The 25572-nt window shown below is 46.1% G+C and overlaps 1 protein-coding gene across 1 annotated transcript in view; it reads right to left on the bottom strand.

The window, feature by feature from the left end:
* Window positions 1-22569: 22569 nt before the first annotated feature.
* Window positions 22570-25572, bottom strand: part of Ttll6 (tubulin tyrosine ligase like 6) — a 37370-nt gene continuing 34367 nt past the window's right edge. The window contains exon 16 of the mRNA XM_035448208.1: window positions 22570-23253. The gene's annotated coding sequence lies outside the window, so the exon portion shown is untranslated. The remainder of the gene's footprint in view (window positions 23254-25572) is intronic.

The raw sequence follows: 25572 nt of genomic DNA, 5'->3' as shown, positions 1-25572 counted from the left end.
ATTTCTTGTTCCAATTCCCACATTCCCTTGATGAGAATGGTCCATCTCCCCCCCTTTCTGTCCCCATTCCAAATTCCAAAGTCTTGTCCCCTTTCGTCCCACTAAATCACTTGTTCCAAGACACAAAGCTGGAAGAAGATAAAAGAAAACAAGCGTGTAACACACACACACACACACACACACACACACACACACACAAACACACACACAGAGGACATAAAGCATCCCTATTGAGTCCTATCCTTTTTGGCACTCATGGGTTTCTGCCCTTGAAAATCAAAAAAAGGACTAAGTCCTCGGTACTCTTTAAAAATAACCTCTTGCTTCCAAGAATGAAATATAGTCACTCCACCCTATCAGTGCCTCTGAACCTCAGTTCCAGCTTGATAGGAATATTGGGCAGTTCCTGGTTACCTCCCTGTGTACCCTGACCTGGGGGGAAAGTCCATCCTAGTTATGTCTCCAGGGTTCTGGCCCAGACATTGCTTCAAATGATGCCACCCAAGACTAGAGGAGCCTGGCTGACTGGCTGTAGCCCCACTATATGAACTCAAATAGTCTAAAGCTGGTATTTAGGCCATACCCACAGACTCTCTTCATCCATGAAGAAACTGGGATTGGGACAGAGTTCTTAGCCCACCTTGGCTCTGGACCATCTGAGCTTAGCCTGGTACATCTCCCCCTTCTAAATCCTTCAGAGTTTTTCCTGAGAGTTTTGTGAAAATGGGTGCAACATTTGTCACTTTAAATTTGTGAATCACACATATTTCCCTGCCTCTTTGGTCTATGATTGGAAGTGATTTCAGCCACTGTCGGCCACTGGTGTCAGAAAGCATTCCTGAGAACCTGAATGCCTTTTCTCTTACATAACATGGTGGAGCTTGGCTAGAGAGTCTGATCCTGGAGGAAATGGCTTCAGGGACTAAGGAATTAGCTGTTTAGAAAGATAGAAAGTTCTGTCTGGAAAATTATTAATTAAGGCTCTCTCTGACTAAGGAATAGTTAGAACTCCCATCTCCTCCTTCCCTTGACCAAGAGGAAACTCCAAAGTCCTCGGCTACAAGAACTAGAGAGTTGGGAGAATGCTCATGTGGCTGGGTAGCAAATGTCTTGAATGGGAGGGGGGAGCTGCCTTGCCCAAGTAGAAAGGAGTAGTTTGCAGAAAACCACTGGCTGTGGCTCTGAGCTGTCAGAGTTGAGTCAGAAGAAGCAATGAAGAACTCTGGCTGTGGTTTCAAAACACAAACACTTCGGTGCCATGGGACAGGAATATGGAAGCTTACACGTTCAGGATACATTTTTCTGTTTCAACTCCAAGTCCATCAGGTCTCAGGGTGGCAAAGGTTGGTCACAACACCACAACATCTCAAACTGACTCTGCTCTGGAAGGCCAGGCCCTATCAGAAGGGTCAGCTCTCCCCGTTTCTTATTTCTGATGTCAGACTAGATAACCCAGCTCAGCCCCTGAAGCTCAAGTAGGAGACCTGGGAAGGCAGTTCCCATCTCTCTATCCCCTTAAGTAATCCTTCATTCATGCAGAGGAGGAGGAGGAGGCAGACAGGGAAGGAGCAAGGGTGTTCTTAGTGTCACATTAGACACCTACAGAGTCTCCCTCCTTTGTCATCTTCACCTTGGTTCCCCAGCCCCTCCATACCATTCTTATGGGTTTTCTAGCCTGGGGAATTACCTTCTTCAGGGATGCAGTCCAAGACTTGAAAGGAAAATACACACTGGGGCTGCCAATTTGCTCTCATCCTGCATGTTAGGCAAGAGAAGCAGTGGCCCACCTCCTGCACAGACTTTAAAAAAATATATAGATTTATAGGTGCAGAGAAGAAACCACCACTTCTTCATAAAACTAGAGGTTTGCCTAAGGATGTTTCCCCTTTTCATAAGAGTCACTTCCTATGTCCACCTGGTTCTGGGGATGGAACCCAGGGCTTTGGAAGTGCAAGGCAGGTTCTCTACCACTGACCTGCACTCTTCCCCAAGAAGACACTCTGGGGGACTGGGCTCATTCTTCTCATAGGGGTTTGTCTGACCCTCTCTTGGATGGCAAAGTGACCTCAGTAGCCAGTACGATCTCTGAGCCCCTTTTCAACTCCTTCCTATCAGACACTCCTGTTTTTTGGTAACGATTGCCTGGGGATCTCCACTGGGAGATTCTGACTCAAGTCCCTTCTGGACCACTACCTGCTTGCTGGGGCTGGCTGCTTAGGAAGGTCTCAAGCCCCGTCTATCCCCAGGACAACAGACTATGCTTTACCTAAGTAGATATCCCCCCACCCCAGCTCACTTTGAAACCCAATCTTGTTCTGTAACTGAAGGGAACTCTCAACAGGCACTCCTCCACCTGTTGGGATTTATAGGCCGGAGCCACCAAGACACCCAAGTAAGTGTGTTCCATTTAACCTGCACAGTAATTTGGAAGGGGGTGTGTTGCCATCACCTTGTAGGTTAAAAAACAAACAGCAACAAAATGTATGTTTAGAGGTGCTGGGAGATAGCTCCAGGTTAAGAGCTCTTGCTGCCCTTGCAGAGCTGGGTTTCTGTACCCACATTAGGAGGATTCAGAGACATCCCAAGTTTCTGGCAATAGCCTTCTCAGTCTCTCTCTCTCTCTCTCTCTCTCTCTCTCTCTCTCTCTCTCTCTCTGTGTGTGTGTGTGTGTGTGTGTGTGACTCTGTCTCTGTCCCTCTCTCTCTCTCCTCTTTTTCCCCCCTCCTTCCCTCCCACATTTTCCCCCTCCCTTCCTCCTGCTCCCTCTCTCTGTCTTACACAGAGACTGGAAGAGCAAAAGACCTTGACCAGTTCCAACCAGACAAAATCACAACAGAGAGAAGAGGAAGTGAGTAGCAAGTCCAACTCATAACCAAGAAGCTATTTATAAGTGATACCAGCTGGGGGAGGGGGAAATCAGATTTCTTCAATGGATTGACACTGGGTATGTCAATCATACCTCAAGACAGGAGTAGTTGACCAACACAGAATGGACTCTGTGGGAGTTTTTGTTGTTGTTGTTTTGAGTCTTTGTTTTTTTGTTTAGTGTGTGTGTATTTGTTTGTTCAGGTTATTTTTTCTTAAGAGATGAAAGAATGTGAAATTAGGTGGTTAGAGAGAGAAAAATCTGGGAGGAGCTGATAGACTGAAAAGAATATGACCCAAATATATAGTATTTTTATTTTTAAAAATTAATATTTTTAAAGATATGATGGATTACAGCCCTGTTGTAGGGCTTGCTTTAAATCCCAATCTTAAAAAAAGAAAGAAAAAAAGAAAGAAACACACACACACACACACACACACACAAAAGAAGGTTTGAAGATGAACTCTTCCAATTAATAGAGGCAAATGAAAGAGGAGGTCTGAACATTTTCTTATTTTTTTATTTCCTTCCTTTCCCCCACCCTTTTTTTGGAGGCGGGGGAGAAGAGAATGGGGCAGCCCCTATTTTGTTGTCCAGTTGACCTTGAACTACTGGGTTCAAGTGGTCCCCTTCCTCAGCTTTTCCAGTAGCGGGAGTGACAACATGGGCCGCTGTGCCTGGCTTCTCTCCTATTCAAACACGAAGTTTTTGATAATGTTTAGAACAAATAAATCTCAGTGTCTGAAAGTGATATTAAAAGCAGTCCCAGGTTTCTGAGGAGATTAACAGAGGGAAAGGGGGGGTGAGATTTTACAATAAAATAAAATTTAAAAAGAAAAATACATAAACATGTGTAAACTTCAAGATAAAATGAACCCCTTTAACATGAAATAACTGTCCTTCAGTGTCCCCTACAACTTCTAAAACTACAAAGCAAAAGACCAAACTTTGCACCTAACCACCCTCCACTCCCCAATTCACTTCCGAAGCCTTTCCCACAAGGGAACTGTGCCTGGAAAAAGTATCTATATAGTTGAATGGTGGGATACCCAGACTGCTCTGACAGACAATGCCCACACCGGCAGCATTGCAGGGAGGAACAGCCAGACCCAGCAGGTCTACCACCTCAATTCGATTCAGTCCTCTGAGAAAATGGATATTGGTGAGCACAGTATTCCAGCCATAGAGTCCAAGCCCCACCCCTTGGGATCTAGGAAGAAAGTTGACATGCCTGTGTCATTTTCTGGGATAAGGACCACTGCTTCCTGCACTGCTTCTTTACAGCAAGTTTTACACAGACAAAAAACATGATGAAATAAATCCGTCTCCATCACCCAGCCTCGGCAATAATCACCTCGGCTGGAGTATTGCAAATTTTTCTCTAAAATATTATAAAGTATTATTCATTATTTCACCCCCAAAATACTTAAGCTTGATTCTTTGGCTGATAAGAACTTTTTTGTTGTTGTTTTGCTATATTTGTTATTTTAAATATAGCTTCTATGTGGGCACAAGACAAAAATAAAAGAATAGTTAATGTCTGTGTTAGCATAGATAAGCAATTGTCTGAAAGTCCAAGTATTATATTTAGTTGATATGTTCTCAACTTTCTCATAACCTATAACATTGTATTTTATCCATCTCTGCTACTGGGATTCAAGCTCCACCCCTGAACTATGCTCTGGACCCTCCTTTTTTCCTTATTTCATGTCAGTATCTACTTTAAAACCTGGGTCTCCAGACTTAGTAGTGCACAAGCAGAGACAGGGCAATCTCTGGAGCTCTGGGAGTCTGCTCTGCATGGAGTTCCAGGCCAGCCAGAGCTACAAAGTGAGATTCTGTTTCAAAACAAACAATCAAATAAAAGGAAAGAAAGAAAGAAAAGGATTACTGCTGAATGTTGGACTGAATGACCTTTCAAAATTATGGTTATTTTTTTTTCCCCAAAACAGGGTTTCTTAGTGTAGCCTTGGCTGTCCTGGAACTCACTCTATAGATTAAGCTGGCCTCGAACTCAGAGAGATCCACCTGCCTCTGCCTCTGCCTCTGCCTCTGCCTCTGCCTCTGCCTCTGCCTCTGCCTCTGCCTCTGCCGGGATTAAAAGTGTGCACCACCACTGTCTGGCTAAAATGCTTTTATAAAGATTTATTTATTCGATGTGTATGAGTATTCTGGTTACATGTATGTATGTGCACCACCGCATGTGTGCCTGTTGTCTGCAAAAGTCAGACTAAAGTATCAGAGCCGCTGAAACTGAAGTTACAGATGTTTGTGAGCCGCCATGGTCGGAACCTTGGTGATCCTCCCAGAGAGCAGCAAATCCTCTTAACCTCAAGGCCAACACTCATGCCCCCCAAAATTGTTTTCTATTTACCTATGTATATACTCCCTCATTTACTTCTGCAGTCCTAGGGGTTGAATTTGGGGATTCCTACACACTGGGCAAGTAAGTGTTTTACCGAGCTCCGAATCTTACCTGTACCTTCTTACCCTGCCTTTCTGTGCTGAGCCTATGCAGATAGGAGACCTCACTTACCAAAGAAAGGGGAGCTGGGCCAGACAATGTTCTGCCCCTGCTATGTGCCACTTTCCTGACTACTTTGATGCATGCTTCCTGCTCTTGGATTTCAGGATCGGGTCTCCCTTCTCCCAGCATTCCTAGGCAACCAAACATGGCTACTTAATGTGAGTTTCTGAGCATGTTGAAGACTGAATAATTTTTGTACCTGCTCTGATTTGTGCTGTGTGCTGTGTGTCTTTGGACTGATTACTGTCTTCTCTCTGACCAGCAGCCTTGTCATCTGTAAAATGAATTTGATCATCCCTGTCTAGCCTTCCTAGCAGAGCTGTTTTGATATACACAGTAAAGGAAGTGGGGCTGGGACTAGTAGCTCAGCTGGTGAGGTGCTTGCCTAGGATCTAGGGAGCCCTGGGTTCAATCCTCAATACGATAGAAACTAGGGACTCAGGCAGGACTCAGGGAAGGGAAGCAGAGGATCAGGAGGCTATCCCAGCTAAGCGAAACCCTGTCTCAAAAAAAAAAAAAAAAATAAATGATAAAAGAAGTAAAGACTCTGCAGCACACTGTCCGTGTACATTGTTTCCCTCACAGTTGGTGGTATCCAAGAAGTTGAGGATCTCTGCTAAAAGAGGAGCCAGCTTACACAACCTTGTTCTGATCCCATGTCTGTGAAGAAGCCATGGCACTATCCTCTCCTTTGAAGCTAGAAAGAGATCTGGGCTTGGTGGTGACCAGCCTCAGAAGCTGAGACCTCCTGGCATGAAGAATGTGCTAAGATGCCTACTGTTCTTTTCCAGAAACACTAAAGAACTACCCCAGCCTTCTTGACTGACTTTTCTTCTCCCATCCTCATCTCTTATTATTTTTAAAATATTTTTCATCTCTTCCTTTTTTAATTTTTTCATCTTTTCCTTCTTTAAACGATGCCCAATTTTGATGCATCAACCATTCCAAAATCCTAATTTCTTCCCAAGAGGAAATCAAGAAACACTGGCTGACCTGGTTATAGAAGCTAACGAATGTCCAAACCAGATGCAAGAAATCAGATGAATCTGTTCTACCTGTCTAAGCCAGTGCCTCACTCCACAAGGCTTTGCTTTCCAGAAACTGAGAATGTGTCCCTAAGTGGGAGTGCAGAACACAGCAGAAACATTACAGTGTCAGAAAGCCCTCACATTTTTCATTTCTAAACTACACCTAGCTCATAAAAAGCCAGCAAATGTAATAAATTCTCCCCTGCAGGACATGGTTTTAATTAATTATTGGGTTATTCAAGGTGACTCATGTGTGAAACAAAATTTGTACTTCTAAATGAGAAGCTCATATAATTCAGTCTAACGGGTTGCCTGTTCTCTTCCTGGAGGAACAAAAAATGTTTATTCCTTGGAGGCTTTGGGGTGAGATACAAACGTGATAACATGATTCTCTCTCTCTCTCTCTCTCTCTCTCTCTCTCTCTCTCTCTCTCTCTCTCTCTCTCTCTGTGTGTGTGTGTGTGTGTGTGTGTGTGTGTGTGTGTGTGTATCTCTGTCTCCTCACTTGTAGCCCTGGTTGTAACAAACAGAGATCCATCCACTGTCCCCTGCCTCCCAAGTGCTAGGATTTAAGGCATTCCCACCATGTCTAGCAGGAATGTGATTTTAGCCTAAACAAAGCTCACTCAGCTAGCTCAAGACTCTAAGAGATTGGATCTTGTTCATTCTCTGGTAAGTTTCTTTTTTAGAAAAATCTAAGGTGTGTGTGTGTGTGTGTGTGTGTGTGTGTGTGTGTGTGTGTGTGTGTGTGTGTTTTCATGTGTTTGCCCTTCTGCCTAGTGTGTCTTACTCACTTGGTCTGCAAAGTCTGAAAAGACAGAGGAAGCCATCTCGGTGCAGAATAGAACTTCATGCCCAATATGCTTCTGCTCCTCTGGCAGCTGGACTCTTCTCCTGCTGGGACCTCTGAAACTTGGTGTTAGTACTCAACATCAGTGTTTGCCTCACACCTCCAGGACTGTACTGTGCAGTGAGTGCAAGTGCTTCTCTGGGATTTTACTCCTGTCTGCTTGACTTTCAAAGCCCCTTACTCTGGGCCCCACAGGCTGAATGAACATGGGATTCTTTGTGGAACCACTAGCACTGTGGTTCACACAACCAGGGAAACTATGGCTTGGTTTTTTGGTTTTGTTTTTGTTTTTTACATTTTTATTATTGTCGTCATGGTGGTCATTCTTGATATTCTGTGTGCCTATATACTATTTGCCAGAGTTGGTTCTTTCCTTCCATCATGTGGGTCCCAGAAGATCAAACTCAGGTCTTCGGGTTGTTGGCAAGTATTACCTGATGAGCTGTGGCAAAGCCCCTGACTTTTGCTTTATAAACCATTTGAGGGAGTGATAGAATAGGGGAGCTGAAGCTGTTCCTTGGAGCAGAATCTGAAAACACTGTCTCTGGGCAGTGCTAGCTTTTGCCAGTTCCTCTGGGTTAAGTCAAAGCAAAGCCCATGGAGGTGGGAACGGAGGGGTGTGGAAGAAAGACTTTGAGCCCCTTGTTCACTAAAGAAACGGGGACGATTTCAACATTGCATTTGGGCTCCTACACAGCAAAGTGGCGTTCTCCTTCCTGGTTTTCTTTTCTCTTCTGCCTCTTTTAATTTTCTTGTTTGACCTGGAAGCTGTTTTTTGTTTTGTTTTGTTCTTTGTTTTTTGTTTTTTGTTTTTTTAAGTAAAAAAGAGACTGGATTCCAATCATCCCTCAGTTCCCTTGGAACACCAACATTTTGTCCTGTCTCATATCTGAAGCTCTTTGGAGGCCTTCTAAATAAATAGGTAGGTGAAGTCTATGCTTAGTTGAAGTTTTGACCTGGAATCCTGGTCCCACTCCCTTCCTTACTCATGGCTAGAATCCTCTCACCCCTGACTCCCCCATCCATTTTTGAGAAGAAAACCCAAAATGAAAAAAAAAAATCCTCTTCCAGTCCCTAGCCTACTTGAATTTTCAGCTTTAGTGGGAAATAAATTAGAAAATTCTAAATGTGCAAGAATTTAATAAATGCAAGGGGTGGAAAGTCTCCTTGCAAATTTGTCTGTTCCAAGAGATATTCCAGACAGTGTCTACACGCCAGATTCAAAAAGGACAGTGGACACACAGATGGGAAAGCATACAGAATGGGACAATAGATGGCAGCCATGTCACCATGGGCAGATGATCTGAACCAGCCTTTGACAGAGCTAGTTAACACAAAGAGCAGTTAAAACCATCACTTAGATCTGAGGTTTCAAGTCTGAATCCAGAGAATGCCCTCTACAAAAATGGATGTAGCCTGGAACTGACAAGTATAGGGAGAAGAGTGACGGAAATCGGCCTTAAAGAGATAAAGGGATTTCAGAGTACTCCAAGTAAGGGAAGTCCACCACAAGAGTTGGGATGGGGTAGTGGGGGTGCGTGGGATATTTTAGAAGCCATATTGAGGCAGATATAAATCGCTGGGCTCAGCATCCAATAGCATGGCCGCTTTAGGTGCCAAAATAACCAGCCAGCTCTGCCAAGTTCAGGAGAAATCATCCAGAGCCATTGTTTGGCCTTCCACAAAACAATAGTTGATGGGCTGGAATTTTCACTCCCTAAGCAGTTAGTTCTGGGAGCGGATCAGGGAGCCGGGTCCTTATCTAGGAGAGATACCCCTTCTCTCGGCCCAGGAGTCAGCTCACAAGTCCCTCTGAGGGAGAAACTTTGGGTAATGACAAAAAGTATTTTTCCTTTGTTGGTTATGGACAACACAACTGGGAGTGACGCTAGAGTTTTATCAACCCAGATGTTATCTCGTTCACCAGGTTAAGCCCAGAAGCAGGGCCAGAGAGCTGTCCATAGTTTTTGTTTGCTTGCTTTGGTTTTTTGCATTTGGCAGTGCTGGAATGAACTTAGGACATCGCTGGTGCCCCTAAGTGAAATCATTAGCCGGGACCCATTGTTTTAAAGTCCTAAAATTCGATTTTCATGTGTCAGTCTTATTCTTCTCTAGCACGGGGTTACAAAATTGCAACCACAACAAAGAAAACTGGAGCATTTGGGCAAATAACTGAGATTTCCCCTCCCCATTTAACCGTATCAGTACGGTGGGGCTGGGGGTGGATAGAAGGAATTAGATTCCAAGGGGTCTGCTTGGCTGACTAGGATCGCCCACCTTTCTTGGGTTTTTTTGGGGGGGGAGAATCAAAAGGAGTGAGCAGAACATCCAGGGAGGGAGTGGAGGTGGGTGGGTGGAGGGCAGCCCTTCGCGCAAAGGAGAAAGAAGAGAGGGGAAGTTGCTGATTTGAGGATAAATTCACCCTATCCGTAATTCCCGAAAGTTTGGCTTCAGAACGTCTGCTCCTAGAGGGAACGAATACCTTGGATCCTGGGCAGTTGGCTAGCTGATTCCTAAATCGGAAGAACAGTATACCCCTTCCAGGGCTCCTTCTGGCCGGGTCTCTCTCTCAGGAAAACCCTTCCCTGGCTCAATGCCTCCCTGCACTGTGGTACATGTTTCCCTCTGCCCCTGTCCCCTGGGATTCATCCCTTAGAGTTTCTCAGGCCCTTGTGACCACAAAACCGTCTCCAGGATTCCCATTTTTCCACTGTGTCTCTTCATCTTCCTACACCTCTGCTTCCCTGCTCCCCCACTCTCCAAAAAGGGGACTTTTTAGACCGTTGAGCTAACAGTCCAGTTGGGAGCCGGGAGATTACAGTAAACTTAAAGGAGAGGGTTAGACCTCAGACCCGTGTTTAATCTGCCTGCAATGGAGTCAGAAAGCGGTATGGACTCGGAGAGCAAACAGTCAGGATTTCCAGGCTGAATCCACAGCCTCCAAACTCAGCAAAGGGCCCGAGAATCCCAGGCCTCCAGGCTGGCTTCTCACCAGGTCCTCGGGTGCCCAGGACAAAAGGCTGCCTTGCTTTTGAATAATGCTCCAGTGCCTGGGGCTGCAGCAGCCAGCAGCCGGGGTGGGGTGGGGTGGGGGCGAGGGGCTCCGGGCCTCCCACCTCACCCCCACCAACTTGGCTTTCTCCCTGGCGTGAGGAGGGGGCTTAGAAGGAAGCAGCGAGGGCTCAGAGTGTTTCTTCCCAGTGGGGATGAAGAGCTCCAGAACCCGTGGCTGCTTCTCCTTTCCCGTGCACTCCCTGGCGCCAATCTCAAGGCAGCCCCATTTTCTCCTTGATCGAGAGATCAAGACCTCCCACACCCAAGTGTCTTCACCAGTGGACTCTGGAGGCCAGGGCGAAGAGCTCAGAAGAGGTGACAAGACATCCTAGAACTAGGGAAGCCCCGTAGGAAGAAACGTGTTTCCACTTAAAACTATCAGAACCTGGAGGGATTTTTGGTCTAAACGGTACAAATAATTTGTTTGTCCCTTCCACTCTTTTGTCTGTGATTTCAGCTGTACAGACCTGGTCTGGGGATAAACAAAAGTCGGCATTTATCCCCCCCCCCCAGTAAATCTTTGTGCTCAGTCTCTCAATTTAGGCATTGTTCTCAATGAATTAATCTCTGCAAACTCGCTTCCGAAAAACAACGTGTTGTTATTTTTAAGAAACGAATAATCAAGTCAATGGCAGGGTTTTCTGCTTATTCTTATTATCTGAGGAAAACCTACATTTAATTGTAAAGATTGTATAGACGAGCTCTTAACAAATTGGTAGTTAAACATCTTTTATTTCAAACTTGTTCACTTTCACCACCTATCTTTAGAAATAAAGAACACTAAAACAACAACCCACCTACTTTACTCTTTTAAAATAGATTGTGTATGCTAAAGAATTCCAAAGTTATGGCAGGCAGTGGTGGCGCAAGCCTTTAATCCCAGCGGAGGCTGGTGGATCTCTGTGAGTTTGAGGCCAGCCTGATTTACAAAGTGAGTTCCAGGACAGCCAGGGCTGTTACACAGGGAAACCCTGTCTCGAAAGAAAAAAAGAAAGAAAGAAAGAAAGAAAGAAAGAAAGAAAGAAAGAAAGAACAAAAAACCAAATAAACAGAATCCCAAGGTTAAACTGGTACATAGATTGTTAAGGAAAGTAGCACCTCAAGGAATGGTTGAGCTTGTTATGACAGCAAGTGAGCAGCTAAGCCCGGATTGCTGCAAATTAGAGGCCAGCCTGAGCTACACAGGTGTGTGTGTGTGTGTGTGTGTGTGTGTGTGTGTGTGTGTGTGTGTGTAAGAAGCCACTGTTCTCAGAGCCACTCTTAGCACAGAGGGCAGCTTGCCAGATAGAAAGCATTATGCTTTTGTTTCAAAAACCTAATGAGTTTGAAACTTACCGCTTGTTTTCCTTTAAAAGGCTCAAGTTTACTCTCTGCCTGTACTTTAATTTACCTGACTATCGGGAGGTAATCAAATTGTTTCTGATTTTCTTTTTCCCCTTTCAGCATGCTATAAGTCTATATTCTTAGGAATGAATAAAATTGAAGGACTTACACAAATAAGTTTTTCATTGAGGTTGAGTATACGGTATTTTCATAAGCTTAAAAGCAACTTGTAGCTTGCCTTTGTGGCACATGCCTCCTCAGGAGGCTGAGGAAGAATTACCACAAGTTTGAGGTCAGCCTGATGTGTAGGTACATGGCAAGACCCTGTCTCAAGGAACAACAAAACAAAACAAACAGACAAAAACAAAACAATCTATTTTTTTATTTTTAAAAAGTACATTTATTTGCTTATGTGTGTGGGCATGCCAAGAGGCGAGAAGGTCAGAGGACAGCTCTCTGAAGTCGGTTCTTCTCTTCCACCATAGGGAATGGGATTGAACTCAATCAAGCCTTCTAGACTGACAAACCATCTTTACCCACTAACCATCTGGATAGTTCTTTTTAGGAGAATGATCCCATTTTTATATCCAATTTATTAATAATTTTGTTTTTATGATATTTTGCTGAAATGTGAGCTTTGGTTCGGTCTCCAAAGATTGTATTGATGATAGATATAAAAGTATCTCTATGGATTTTGGGAAATTTTTGACCATTGTTCTTGGGAGGCAGAGGACAGAGCAGAGGGAGGAAAAAAACGCTAACTAGTGCTTATTTGGGTTGCTTCCCTGCCCCCTGCCCCTCGTGAAATTATGGCTTTTTGGAAAAGGAGGTGAGAGGTCTGATTTTTTTTTTTTAAATAATTTTCGCTGTCTCTGACTCTCTAATATTATAAGACATGGGAACGTCCCTTGGTGGACTGTGATGGCAAAAGCTTGTTGGGACAGAAATCACTCCTCATTTCTCCCTAATTCACCTTCAGCTCTTGGGCAAACTTCCTGAAAAAAAAAATCACTGGAAGCTAGGGTTCTTGGGGTCATCCTTCCATGTATCAGACAGACAGATAGAAGAAGGTCGGTTAAGAGTCTTCCATTAGAGAGCTGTGTATGTCCTCCAGGACTTGAGTTCCCATGGAAGAGAAAAGGCATTCAATCCTCTGCTCACATTTATGTTATCTGAGGATGGAGTGAATGAGAATAGGACAGCAAGAACTAGGCTGGGATTCCACGAGGTTGAAGTTGGGGTGCAGTAGGAAAGTGAAGATTGATGATGCCACTCATGACCCCAGGAAAGTTTTTCCACTTTCCCGGGGGCTTGATTCCCCAAAGGCAGCCCTTTCCGATAATACTGGGGGACCTGTCTATGAGGAAACGAGGCATACTTTGCCAGAATGGGGTGGGGCTTTAGACTTTGGTTTGGCATTCTCCTTACTTTCAGGGAGGCTTTGGAAGACAGAATGCTTTGTCTTTCCTCTCCTGAGTAGAAACAAACAAACAAACAAACAAAAAAACAAAATGATGGCAGATGTTTAGAGGAAGATGGAGAGACAATTCTGGCCTTGCAGAACCCCTCAGTTCTGAGTAGGGTTTGCCCAGCCAAGAAGAGGTGCCAAGAGCTCATTGGTTTGGCTAGCCCCAGGGGTCCCACTTCCCCAGTGCTTCGGATCCTGGCTCTCCTGGCACACCTAGCTTTTATGCAGGTGCGAAGGATCTGCAACCAGTTCCTCACACTTGCATCTACCCAGCACCCATCAACACTATTTTAAAAAAGGTCCATCCTGAAAGTGGCCCTGAGGGTGAGAGTGCTAATTCATAACCAAGATGACATTCGACTTTATGGTTCAGTTATCAAGTTAAAGGATATTTCAAAAGGAAAATGTTGTGATCTAGCCAAATAATTGTTTGAATGAATATAAATTTAGTTCAATTGCTTGAATTAATATAAATTTCATAAAGGGCTTGTTGCATAAATCTAGTAACCTCAATTAGATCCCCAAGACCCATATAATTGAAAGAGATAACACCCCCAAGTTGTGCTCTGCCCACCACACTGGCACTGTGGCATGAAGGAACCCACATAAATAAACAGTTGTTAAAAACTTTTATTTATGCATTTATTTATTGGTTTTTTTTTGAGACAGAGTTTCTTTGGGTAACCTTGGCTATCCTGGAACTCACTCTGTAGACCAGGCTGACCTGGAACTCACAGAGATCCACCTGCCTCCATCTCCCAAGTGCTGGGATTAAAGACGTGTGCCAACACCGATTAAAAACAAACTTTTAGCTGCATGCAGGTGTGTGGTGGCTCATGACCTTAATCCCAGCACTTCAGAGGCAGAGGCAAGTGAATCTCTGGATTGAAGGCTTAGCCTGGACTACATAGTGAGTTTCGGGACAGCCAGGGAAACATAGTGAGACCCTGTCTCAAAAAGCAAGAACAACAAAATATCAACTTTTAAAATGGGGGAGGGGAGTGAGCACATACCTGGGTGTAATCTGCCCTATTTCGGAAAGAGGGGATCCTTTCAAAGAGTTCACGCTCCTCACCCTAGGAATCCACCTGCTCCTCCCCACAGTCACCTCATCTCTCTGGGCAGAACCTGTCTTCAAGGGTCTCTCCTGAAGCCTTCTCCTTTTTCCATGGAAGACTCAGGGAAAGGGGGCTCGGGAAAAAATCTACCTGAGGGTAGAGCAGTCTACAGGGGCGGTGGCAATTCGGTTGCTTGATGCAAAGAGCTGAAGGGGAAGACTAGCTTCCTTTCTTTTTAAAGGACTTGTTTTTATTTTTACTTACTTGAATGTCTGTGTGTGGGTGCGGCACATGAGTGTAAGTGCCCTTGAAGACTTGAAGACAGTGCCAGATCCCTTGGAGCCAGCGTTTCAGGTGCTGTGAGCTGCTGGCTGTGGGTGTTGAGAACAGAACTCTCATTCTCTGGAAGAGCAGCAAGAGCTCTTAACCTCTGAGGCATCCCCGGAGCCGCAAAACTAGCTTCCTAATGGCAGCGCCCTCCATCCTGACTAACGTGTTTGAGCCTCAGGCCTTGACCAATATGGATTTTGTCTACACTCCAGTATGTCACCAGAAATCATGATTATGTTTCTCAGCAATCAGTTGTCTCAGCGTTGACACGTCTATCCCTTCAGTCAAAGCCCTATTTAGCTGTGCACAAGGTAAAAAAACAAAGGGAAAGACAATCCACAAAATCGAAAATGGAATTTGGTTATTCATTCTGGGTGGCCAGCCCAATCCCCTGCGGGACTCAGGGATGGGCTGAGAGGGGTTTTAAGCTCTTTGTTGGTACTCTCTGACATCAATTCCTCCTTTTTCTCTTTTAGTTTTTACTGTTTCCTGGAGCTCTCCTGAGGCTGCGTCCACGTGGGCAAAGACACTTGTGGCTGAGAGGAGGGCGAGGGGACATGGGATGAGACAGAAAGTTTATTCTGAAACAGAAGCCTGAGGTGCTGTGCTGGAGTCCCGCAGACTAGGGAAGCAGACACAACCCATTCGGCCCCCTCAGCCCAGGGGTCGGAGAAAGGACAGGCAGAGCAGCCTAGAAAAGCAAAGAAATTAACAATGTTTGGCCGTCTGGGGGCTTATCAGCGCCGCTGGGGTCAGGCGGCGGCCGAGGCGACGCACGCGGAGGCAGACGCCTGCCAGGGTTGGGGCTGTACAGGTGAGGAGGGGCTGCCCAGTCACCCTCACTGACCCTGTCTGGGACAGTCCTGAGACTTGGGTCTTGGGATGTGTCTTTTTGGAGCTCGCAGGTGAAAGGAAAAGGAAAAGGTGGCTGGTGAATGATTAACATTTTCCGGGTCCTGAAGATGGGGGAGGGTGCCTGCCGAATAGCACAGGAAGCAGGGCCGAGTCTCCTTGCCTCCAGGTTCACTTCTAAACAACCTAAAGTACCGAATCTCGGCCAGCAACAGCCACTTCTCCGGATTCCTTTTGTCCCAGTCTTCTTCTCAGAGTGATGGAAGAGTGGCTCAGGTTGGGAGGAATGAAGGGATGGGTGAGGAACCCTCTTCCCTTGGGGCAGGGAATGCTCTAGGCAGGTTCACACAGGCCGGAAAAGGAACTAACTATAAAGTGGAGTACGTTCTGGGACACCTCTTCCATCAAGTCTGAGCCTCAATCCTGGGCCACGGGTGACAGGGGCCCAGTGGAATATGAGGAAAATTCAGGGTCCCCCTAGAGTCTTCTTGCTGTTTCACAGCGGGCGCCTTTGGGAGGAAAGGCCTGTGGCTGTAAGCTGGCTGGAGTGGAGAAGAGGGGTGCTCACTGGACGTTTCTTGGCCCAGCAGGTGGGGTTGCCAGACCTCCATCCCCACCCTCCACCATAGATCTGGGTGCCTGGCAGGCTCGGGTATCTCCTAACCCTGAATCAGACTTCTGACCTCAGCCATCCGAGCTTCGCTCTACAGGGTAAACATCCTCTACACTTTGGAAACTGGTGGGACAAGAGAGTCCAGGGGGGTGACAAGGAGAAGGAGGGAAGGAACGATCTAGGTTCGAAGAAAGGGAAGACTGGAAATTATCGGATATTCTCAGTGGCCTTCCATGGAGACAGTACTGCCGCCTACTTGAAGCAGAAAATAGAGCACTCTGGTGGGTGGCCCTCTGTACCCAGCTATAGCATGGCTCCCAGGAACCGCACAAATTAGACCCAGCAAGCACCCTCATCTCCCTCAGCATAGCTTCTTTCTGTGCGCACAATTTCAGTGTCCAAATTAATTCGGTGATGTGCTTAGCCCAAAGACCAGCCCAGGACTTACTGACTCAAAACGCAGCCTCTGACCTTGCTAAGGTTCGACTGCATGTAATCCCCAGAAGCCATGGCTGCTTGCTCTCCACCCAGTTCCAAGCAAGTGACAGGAAAGAATGAAAAGGGAGCGGCTAGAGGGCCTGAGAAGTCTCTTTTCCACGGCCCCTGAGCAAAAGAAAGGGAGCGAAAGGGCTCCCTTTCCTTTGCGTTGCCATTCCCGCTTCTAAGTAGGAGAAGCAGATCGCAGTTAAGGCGGCAGAAACCCGTCTCCGAGCAGCCTGGCTTCAGGACACTCATTTACTCTGCAGATGAAAGATTCGAAAGAGCAACGTGGCAAAAAATACTCAGGCCTTTCTGAGTCTGGGATATCAGAACACCTTACTTGGAGCTCTCGGCTGGATAGGTTGGGAAATTTTCTACACTGTAAAATTGAAGTAACTGTGTGAAGACGCCAATGGAAGCCGTAGAGGTGACCCGCGCTGGAACATGCAGCCTGTTCCCCGTGTGGAAGCAATTCTGTGCGTGCAGGGAAATTCAAACAAGCCATTTGTGGCTGGGGGCAGGTCCTACTGGGACCTGGAGTCACCGTCAAATTTATTCTTGCTGCAGTGGACACACACTGGTTTATTCCAGTGTGATATCCCCGGTGTTTGGGGAGGACAGTGCTTGAAGGCGAACGTGAAGAGGCCAATTCGTGCTCTGGGCGGCTTTGCCAAGGGCGAAGCAAGCAGAGCTGCGAGGGGAAAGTTTGGAAACCGGAGGTCCGGCCCAACACTGAGTATTTCCACCCGAATCCAAGCTCTACTCCTTCCCGTCTAGGGAGGATCCTCCTCCCACCCCGCTGGGGCGAAGGCCTGGCTTTGCTAGGAGCCGTCAGGGGCTGGCTGCGCTGGACCAGGGGAGGGAGTAAGAGGACTGCCAAGGACTCGGCAGGCTGCGGGCAGGGTCGGGGAACAGCTGCTACCCAGATCTAGGTCGTCGCTAGCAGCAGCAATCCCGGTTTAGGTGAGGACGAAGGAAGTCTAAAATCCCAACCCAGCAAATTCGTCTGAAGGAGCCTTCTCTTGGCGACTCTTTCTCTAACAGGACGTCCATAGGCCTAGCTCACCAGAACAGGGTCCGTGGCAAACTATCTCTTACTCCTTCCTTGAAGAGATGGGGAAAAGAGACCCTATCCAACCACAAATCCACGGGGCTCTTTATGAGAAGGGCATTTTCTGGCCATTTCTCTAGCAAATAATTAGACAATCAACTAAGAAAATGAAGACCTAGAAGGAGTAATACCTCCTCCTTCTATAGGAAGCAGACTTCCACTATACATAAATATAGTGCTTCTGTGAAGCTACTGTGCTTCTTTACATGAAATAGAAATTTCCAACCAGGCAGCTTTCCTAGGTACATTGGACCCTAGAGACGTCAAAAGGGCTGCAGGTCATAAGGGACCCATTCAGACTCTGCCCAAACAGAATCAAATGATGTCTCAAACTCCACTGGCCATAATTCAGATCTTTTACATTTAAATGCAGGAAAATGCTGCAGAAATATCCAAATAAAGAAGTAAACAAAAGCATATTTTTCCTCCTCAGGATTCCATTTGTGTTGATGGGTGTGGGAGACAAAATGGGGAGGAGGGATCAATCCGCTGTTTGCTGTCAAAAGCTAAATAACTGCCCCCTTTCTGTGCTTTTGCTTCTCAGCTACTAAGTGGGGAGAGAGAGAAAAAGAATGCAAATTGCCTCTTAGAATGTGGGGGCTCTGCCTGTGAAGGAACTATGGGAATTGACATGGAATTTGGGGTGGAGAGATGGACGGCATGAAAGAGAAATGGAATGAGGTGCACATTGAATCAGAAACCTGACCGAAGGAAGACCTGGCTCTGTGATCTTCTGTGCTCAGCCTCAGTTTCTACCTCTACAGCATGGGAAGAATAAGCAGCTCCCAGAATAAGCAGCTCCCAGAGCACAACAAAACAATCTGAACCACTTTTGTCTTCAGTAACCTTTCTTCCATCTGGGGCTGAACCAAAGGAGGTTATGGGAATCTAGCTTGGGCCCCAGGCTCTGGGGAATGGGTGCAGGCAAGCATCCCTAAAGGCTACTGCATGTTCTCAGCCCCTGTTTGCCTTGGCCAGGTTGTAATAGTCCTGCTGGCTTTGCCAACAGGATTTTGGTGTTTACTGTCCCGCTGGCATGGCTGCTGAGGCAGCTGGTGCCCTGCCTCAGATAACCATGCTAGCTAATATTGCTCCAGGCAAGTGAAATCTGTCTTGTGGCTGCAGCCCATTTCCTGATGCATCTGGATCTCTCTCAGATGGATGGGTCCCCTTGGATCACCACCACCACAAGACTGCTAGGTTTCTGAAAGAGGAGTGCTGTGCCCACAGCCCAGTCTCTCCCTTTAGAATCAGCCCGAGGACTAAAAGGCATCAGGAAGTAAGCCAGAAAAGCCAAAAAGACGTGGGAAAGCTTTGCTTTGCAACGTGTCTTTGTGTTTTCAGGGGGCAGTAGTTAATACTGGAGGCATATTGAGGAGCAAGGAGGCAAGGGAGACTCCCAATCAAGGTTGCACTGGACAAGTCAGAATGCATGGTTTTGTAGCAGGGTGGAGGGAGCAGGAATAGCAGGTGCCTGACCAGATGGGAAGAACTTGTACTCACAATAATTTCATTCCCACCCCTCCAAGGCCACTCCTAGAGCCTTCAGCCACCTCCAGAGCACACAGTGTGCTCACAAGAGATATAAAAAATACCCTCCACATGACACACCGCCTCTGACTTTCCCAGGCTGCTAGTTAATAACTTGAGAGTCATGGCTGGAGAAAGCAAAATAATTGAAAGCAATGCTTAGTAAATTGCAGTTTCAATGTCTTCATTGTCTTAACAATTTGCAAAACCCATTTTATCTTTTTTAGATTCCTCGAGTTGAAATACCACTGTGTGCTGTAATTAAGTTAAGTGACATGCAGCTGTAAAGACACAGGTTGTGAATGATTACATTTGGCTCATATCATCCAGCTTGGGTGGGAGGGGGGGCCAATCTGCCTGCCAATCTGCCAATCTGCCTGACTTATACTCCCTACCAGGGTGGAGGGAGAGCAGAATCAGAGTGCAGCCTTGTAAGGCTGGCAAGAGCCACCAAGCCTGAAGTGAATAGGGGCCATCAAGGGCTGAAGTGAACCAAATGATTCCTAAAACTGGTCCTTTTCAAAGGTTTATTATTGATGAGCTGGGAATGGGCCCAAGGCTCCACTCATACTAAGCACCACTACTACCAGAGAGCGATATTTAGTGTACATGCATATGTGTGTTGTGTTGTGTTGTGTGTGTGTGTGTGTGATACATGTGAGTTTTCCTGGCCAGCTCTTGGGATCTGTATGCCTCTGCCCTCTGAAATTTAGGATTACAGACATGAGCAATCATGCCTTGGCTTTTTTTTTGTGTGTGTGTGGATTTGGGGAATTCAAACCCAGGTCCCCATTCTTGTACAGCAAGCACCTTTACCCCCCATCTCCCCAGCTATAGGACAACTTCTAAAGTTCAAATAAACTTCTCTCTCAACCAAATTGACTCAGTCTAGGGAGCAGCACATATACATGAACTGTCCAGGTCTTTTTCTGTGTGACACTGAGGACTGAACCCAGGGCCTCATGCATGTTAAGGAGGTGCTCTAACACTGAGTCAAGACAACCCCAGCTTTATCTAGAGAATTTTTTACATTTATCAGTGTTTTGCTTATGTATATAGGCACAGCATACTTTGTGCTTGAACAGGACAGGCAAGGTCACTGAATGTCCTGGAATTGGTTCACAAATGGCTGTGAACTGTCACATGGGTGCTGGGAACCCAATCCAGGTCTTCTCCAAGATGAGTAAGTGCTCTCAGGAACCACTGAGCCTCTACCTTTGTGTCTGTGTGAGTGTGTATGTGTGCAGGAGGACAAGACAGCTGCCGCCTTCTACCACATGGATTGTCAGGGTTGTTGGCAAGTGTCTTTACCCACTGAGGTAATCCTCCAATCCCCAGGATGGCTATTTTTTAAAAACTTGGTCTTTAGGGACATCACTTCTGTACTTGGACCTTCTCTGTCTCGGGTGTTCTTTTAGGTCTGCCAGAAGGCAGAGCTGTATTCAAATGGTTCCTGAAGCAGATGAGGAGCTCTGTGTCCTCCCAAGTTAGCCTAGCTTTTCTCGGGGGACTCTTCCTTCAGCCTTCTGTGCCATTCCCTTTCCTTTTCCTCTCATACACCCAGCTGCTGTGTGCCCGCTCTCTGGTGTGTTTGTCACTTGCGACTTCTTTTTTGTCTGCTTCTCTGAGGTACATCTCCTCCCCTTATCAGTCATCCTTCTAGGTGTTGTAAAGGCCTGAAGGCAGGACCACCCTGTGAAGACTCTTTCCTTCCAATCCATCACATCACCACAGATGCTTTTTTTTTTTTTTCTCCCTAAAGATTGATTTCATGTAGATGAGTGCTCTAGCCTCATGGACACATTTATGCCAGCAGAGGGCATCAGATCCCACTAGAGAAGGTTGTGAACCACCAATTGGTGGCTGGGAATTGAACTCGGGACCTCTGAAAGAGCAGCCAGTGCCCTTAACCACTGAGCCATCTCTCCAGCCTCCCAGACACATCTTCAAACACCAAATAAAAGCTCTTTCTTACTCGAACCCTTCAAAGGTTTCCATTACACTCTGGGCTAAACAGTTCCCAGGATAACATTGTAGATGCTCTTCATAATTCATTGAGCAAACATTTATTGAATCCCTATGAAGTCCTTGTTACTTTGGTTTAAAAGCAAGGAGTAAGTGGCGAGAGAGATGGCTCAGTGCTTAAGAGCACTGGCTTCTCTTTCAGAGGACCTCAGTTAGAGTCCTGCTCCCCACTCGATGGTTCACAACTATCTGTAAATTCAATTCCAGGGGGTTCAAGGCCCTCTTTCGGCTGCCACAGGCACTAGATACACAGGCATACATGCAGGTAAAAGCAAGGAGTAAAACATGTAAAGGGATCATATAACCCAGCAACACAAACGATTCACTATCACGAGGGAAGCAGTAATGTGGAAAGGGCCTCTGGGATTCCCAGTGTGGTCTCTCAAACTCTTTCCTCCTTCATCTCCCAATATTCCTTGCTAATTCAACCAAATTGCACTAGACTTTACAGATTTATTATCTTCAGGGGTGTTATTTTCTCCTAGGCTTCTATACTGCAGTCCACATCCCAAATCTTTATCCTTTTCTGACACCTTGAGTAGAAATGGACTTGGCCACCAGGTGGGTGTGATGGTGTTTCCTTCTCATCCACAGACACTGGTGCTTAACTCAGGCTCCATTTGTGAACTTGCCACATTCTACTGTACACTCCACAGGAGCAAGGCATTCTCTGTCCCCATCTGTCCCCACCCCCATAAGCATGCAGCAGACAATTACTTTCCACAGCCTATGGATGGGCAGAGACAAGGAGACATCCTGAAATTTCCCCTCTCACTGGAGAAGGAGAGCTCTTCAGCACCCTAGGCAGAACATGCTAAATAACAGGGATTGGCCAAGGGCAAGATACCAACACTACACTGATTCCAGATGTCTGTGTGAAGCTGACCGTGGCTCTAGAAGGAAAGGTGCTGGTCCCAAAATGTCTGTTAGGGAAAACAAACCTGGCTTTACCTTACTAACAGATTATAGTACCTTGGATAATTCAGGTGTTTTCCTTGGAGAGTACTGTGGGATTAAATGCCCCAGACATTGTTGAGGTGGGAAATCCACAAACACTGTGAAGCAGTGTTCACTTTTAGAGCTCCCTTCTACCTTCCCCATACTCCCCCCGACCCCACCCCACCCCACTAGAAATCCAAGTCCAGAAGAGCAAGGGAGACAAAGGCCTCACATGGCATTCTGGACAAAACAGGGAATGAGCTAGCAGGTAGGATGAACTGTTATACCTGGAGTCTGGCTATCTCTGCTGGGCAGAAGGAAAGGCACCACGATGCCCCAGACAAGGTCATTTCAGGCTCTTGGATCCTAACGAAAAAGGCAGGGCTTCCAGTGAATCACCCATCCCAAGGAGGTCTTCAAAACAAAAGCTCCTGGGATATTTCAATAGATCAGTGAGGGGTACTCAGGGGAATTAGCATTCCACCTCCCATTGTGGACCAGGCTCCTCCCTAGTACTGAGCATGGCAATTTATTTTATTAATGTATACATGAAGACATATAATTTCTGCAGGTCAGTGGAAGAAACGCCTGCAGGCTGGGTACTCTCACACTACCTGTCTTTGCCAGCAAGACTGAAGGGGGAGAGTAGCAGCAAGAGGCAGTCTGGGAACTGAGGTGGCAGGCCTTTGGACTGGCTGGAGTGGAGAGGATCGCTTTTGCTGGTGAATTTGCAACTGTCCTGATTCTTTTAATCAAGACTTGGAATTCCACCACGCTTAGTCCTAGCTCTGCCTTTGTTTTGAGAAAGAAGGGTAGACCGTCACAGGCCAGCAGGTGGAATGAGGGCTCTGGACTCCTGGAAATTATGAGTCCTCCCCTCACTCCTCCCTCAAGTTGCTTAGCCTGGGGGACTGTTCTGGACAACAGTGGCCATCCTGAGAGAGACTCAGAGGAGCACCACGGCTGAGGCAACTGTCCTAGGGAAGCAGCACTCTATCCCTAGAAGTCCTGGTTCCATACACAGCACTGTGAGGTAACAGGAGGGCATGGAAGGTCGCTGTCCTCACAGGTGCCAATGAGACCATTTAGCAGACCAGAATTTCTAGATGAGAAAATGAAACTTCCAGTCCATTCTGGAGACACAAATCATTTCCTGGAATAAGAGCTAGAAAGGAAAAACGGCAAAGATCCAGTCTGATTCTAGAAAGGAAAAAAAAAAAAAGGATTTTTCTGAGATCATCTTTTACAAAGGCCTTTGGAATGGTAAAGTTAATTTGTCGCCCCCCCCCCCCCCGGCCCCCGTGATGTCATAGATGAAGCAGGGCAAGGGCTCTGCCGCTGAGCTCCATCCCAGCCCTAATGTCACTGTTACCATTTCTACCCAACGAATCAGGAGGTGCTTAGACATCTGTGGTCACCAGAATTCATTTTACCTGTGTAACTACTACCCGTATACTACCATACCGTCCAGGACATTTGCTATGGAGCATTAAAAGCAGATATGATGGCTGACTACAGATGGTATACTAATGATTAAGAAGCTGTGTGCCTAATGGGGCAAGGGTACCCAACCCATAATTCTGCAGTTAATGCCTGTCGGTAAAGGGAAAATCAGTTTTCTCCAATCCAAAGTCACTGGGTATATCAACCATACTCCAGGGCCGGCCCAATGCTCAGGAGTAGTTGGTCAACAGAAAACAAACTCAACAGTGGTTTGTGGACTTTTTGTTTCATTTTGCTCTGTTTCAGCACTTTTTTTTTTTTTAAATCTTATTCATCCTTTCCCTATTTTGATTTTGATTTTCTCGTTTTTTGTTTTTTTATTAACTGCTGTTTTGTTTCTTGTTTTTGGTGCTTTTTTTGAAAGAGAGAGAGAGAGGTTTGGAAGATCTAGGAGGAGCTGAGGGAGGGGAAATATGATCAAAACATATTGTATGAAAAAATGTTTTAATAAAATACATAGCAGGGCGGTGGTGGCATAGGCACTTAATCCCAGCACTTGGGAAGCAGAGGCAGGCTATGAGTTTGAGGCCAGCCTGGTCTACAGAGGTAGTTCTAGGACTGCCAGAGCTACACAGAGAAACCCTGTTTAAAAAAACCAAAAAGAAAAGAACAATGAAGCTGTGTGCCAAGAGCTGGAAGTTGGGGCACAGACTGGCAGTCCTAACCCTGAACAGCAGAGGCAGGAGGATGGCGAGTTTGGAACTAGTGAGACTTTGCCCAAAACAATTTTTTGAAATAATAGCACTTTTTTTTTTTAAGAGGAGGCAATAGGCCGGGCGTTGGTGGCGGACGCCTTTAATCACAGCACTGGGGAGGCAGAGGCAGGCAGAGCTCTGTGAGTTCGAGACCAGCCTGGTCTACAAGAGCTAGTTCCAGGACAGCCTCCAAATCCACAGAGAAACCCTGTCTCGAAAAACCAAAAAAAAAAAAAAAAAAAAAAAAAGAAGAAGAAGAAGAAGAAGAAGGAGGCAATGGGAACATGCTTTTGGATGGTAGTTACTTAACCTCTCTGCCTCTGTTTCCCCATTTGCAAAAGGAACATTTGAGAGGACTGAGAACAGCGTGTGTCTTTATCTAGCCCACAGCAAGAGCATACAACCACGGTCACTGTGGTCATCATGATCCAGGCCACCTGGTCAATCTTTAGTCATCCTGCGACCTTATTCACTGAGTTCTTTAACCCTGAGATCATCACCGCTATACAGATCCCCACCTGGCCCCAGTGACCAACCATTCCTTATATATGTGCATCCAGAGGAAGGATGGCCAGCCTGTGGTGACTTCTGCAGACAGGTGGAAGAAACTTCCTGGTCTCCATTTCTCTCATGGGTCAGGACAGGCTTTAAGTTCACAGCAGTGTGGTAAAGGGGAAGAAAACCTGTCTGTCTGTCCTGAGTCTGTCACTTGAGTAAGGATAGGCAAGCCATGAGACACCCTCAAACCTTGATTTTCTTTACCTACAAATTGTGGCTCAAATAACATCTGCCTTGCCAACCTCATAGTACCACCATGAGGCTTCCAGGAGCTTTTGTTGTGTGAAAGTAAACTGTCATTGAATTTACTGAACAAAGCTTTGGTCCACCACATGGCCGCCTGTGCTAATCCTCCCCTCACTCAGCCATCATTTATCATGTAAAAAGCTCTTTTCTTACAGCAGTCCTCTCTATTTTTTAATCAACATGTGATAGTCAGGCATTCTGCTGAATATGACTATCTTTTGTGAGCTTGCTTTCTTGGCAGTTGTGATCTGCTAACTTCAAGAACAATTTTTAGAATCCATTATTTGTTCTGAAAGCAGAGGGCCAGATCTGCCATCTGGTCAACCCTCCTAACATTCTCAGAGCCCACTCAATCCTTGCTCTCCAGGACTCCTGCAGAAATGCTTTCACTGGAAAATCATTGGTTTACCCTCAGTTCTGACTCATGGGTTATGTGTAGAGGTCAAAGGAGAGCTTCCTGAATCAGTTCTCTCCTGTCAGTTTGTGGGATCTGGTGATTCAACTGGGGTCCTCAGGT

Source organism: Cricetulus griseus, chromosome 7 (genome assembly GCF_003668045.3).
Source record: "Cricetulus griseus strain 17A/GY chromosome 7, alternate assembly CriGri-PICRH-1.0, whole genome shotgun sequence".
Taxonomy (NCBI): domain Eukaryota; kingdom Metazoa; phylum Chordata; class Mammalia; order Rodentia; family Cricetidae; genus Cricetulus; species Cricetulus griseus.
This window is presented reverse-complemented; position numbering and strand designations above follow the sequence as displayed.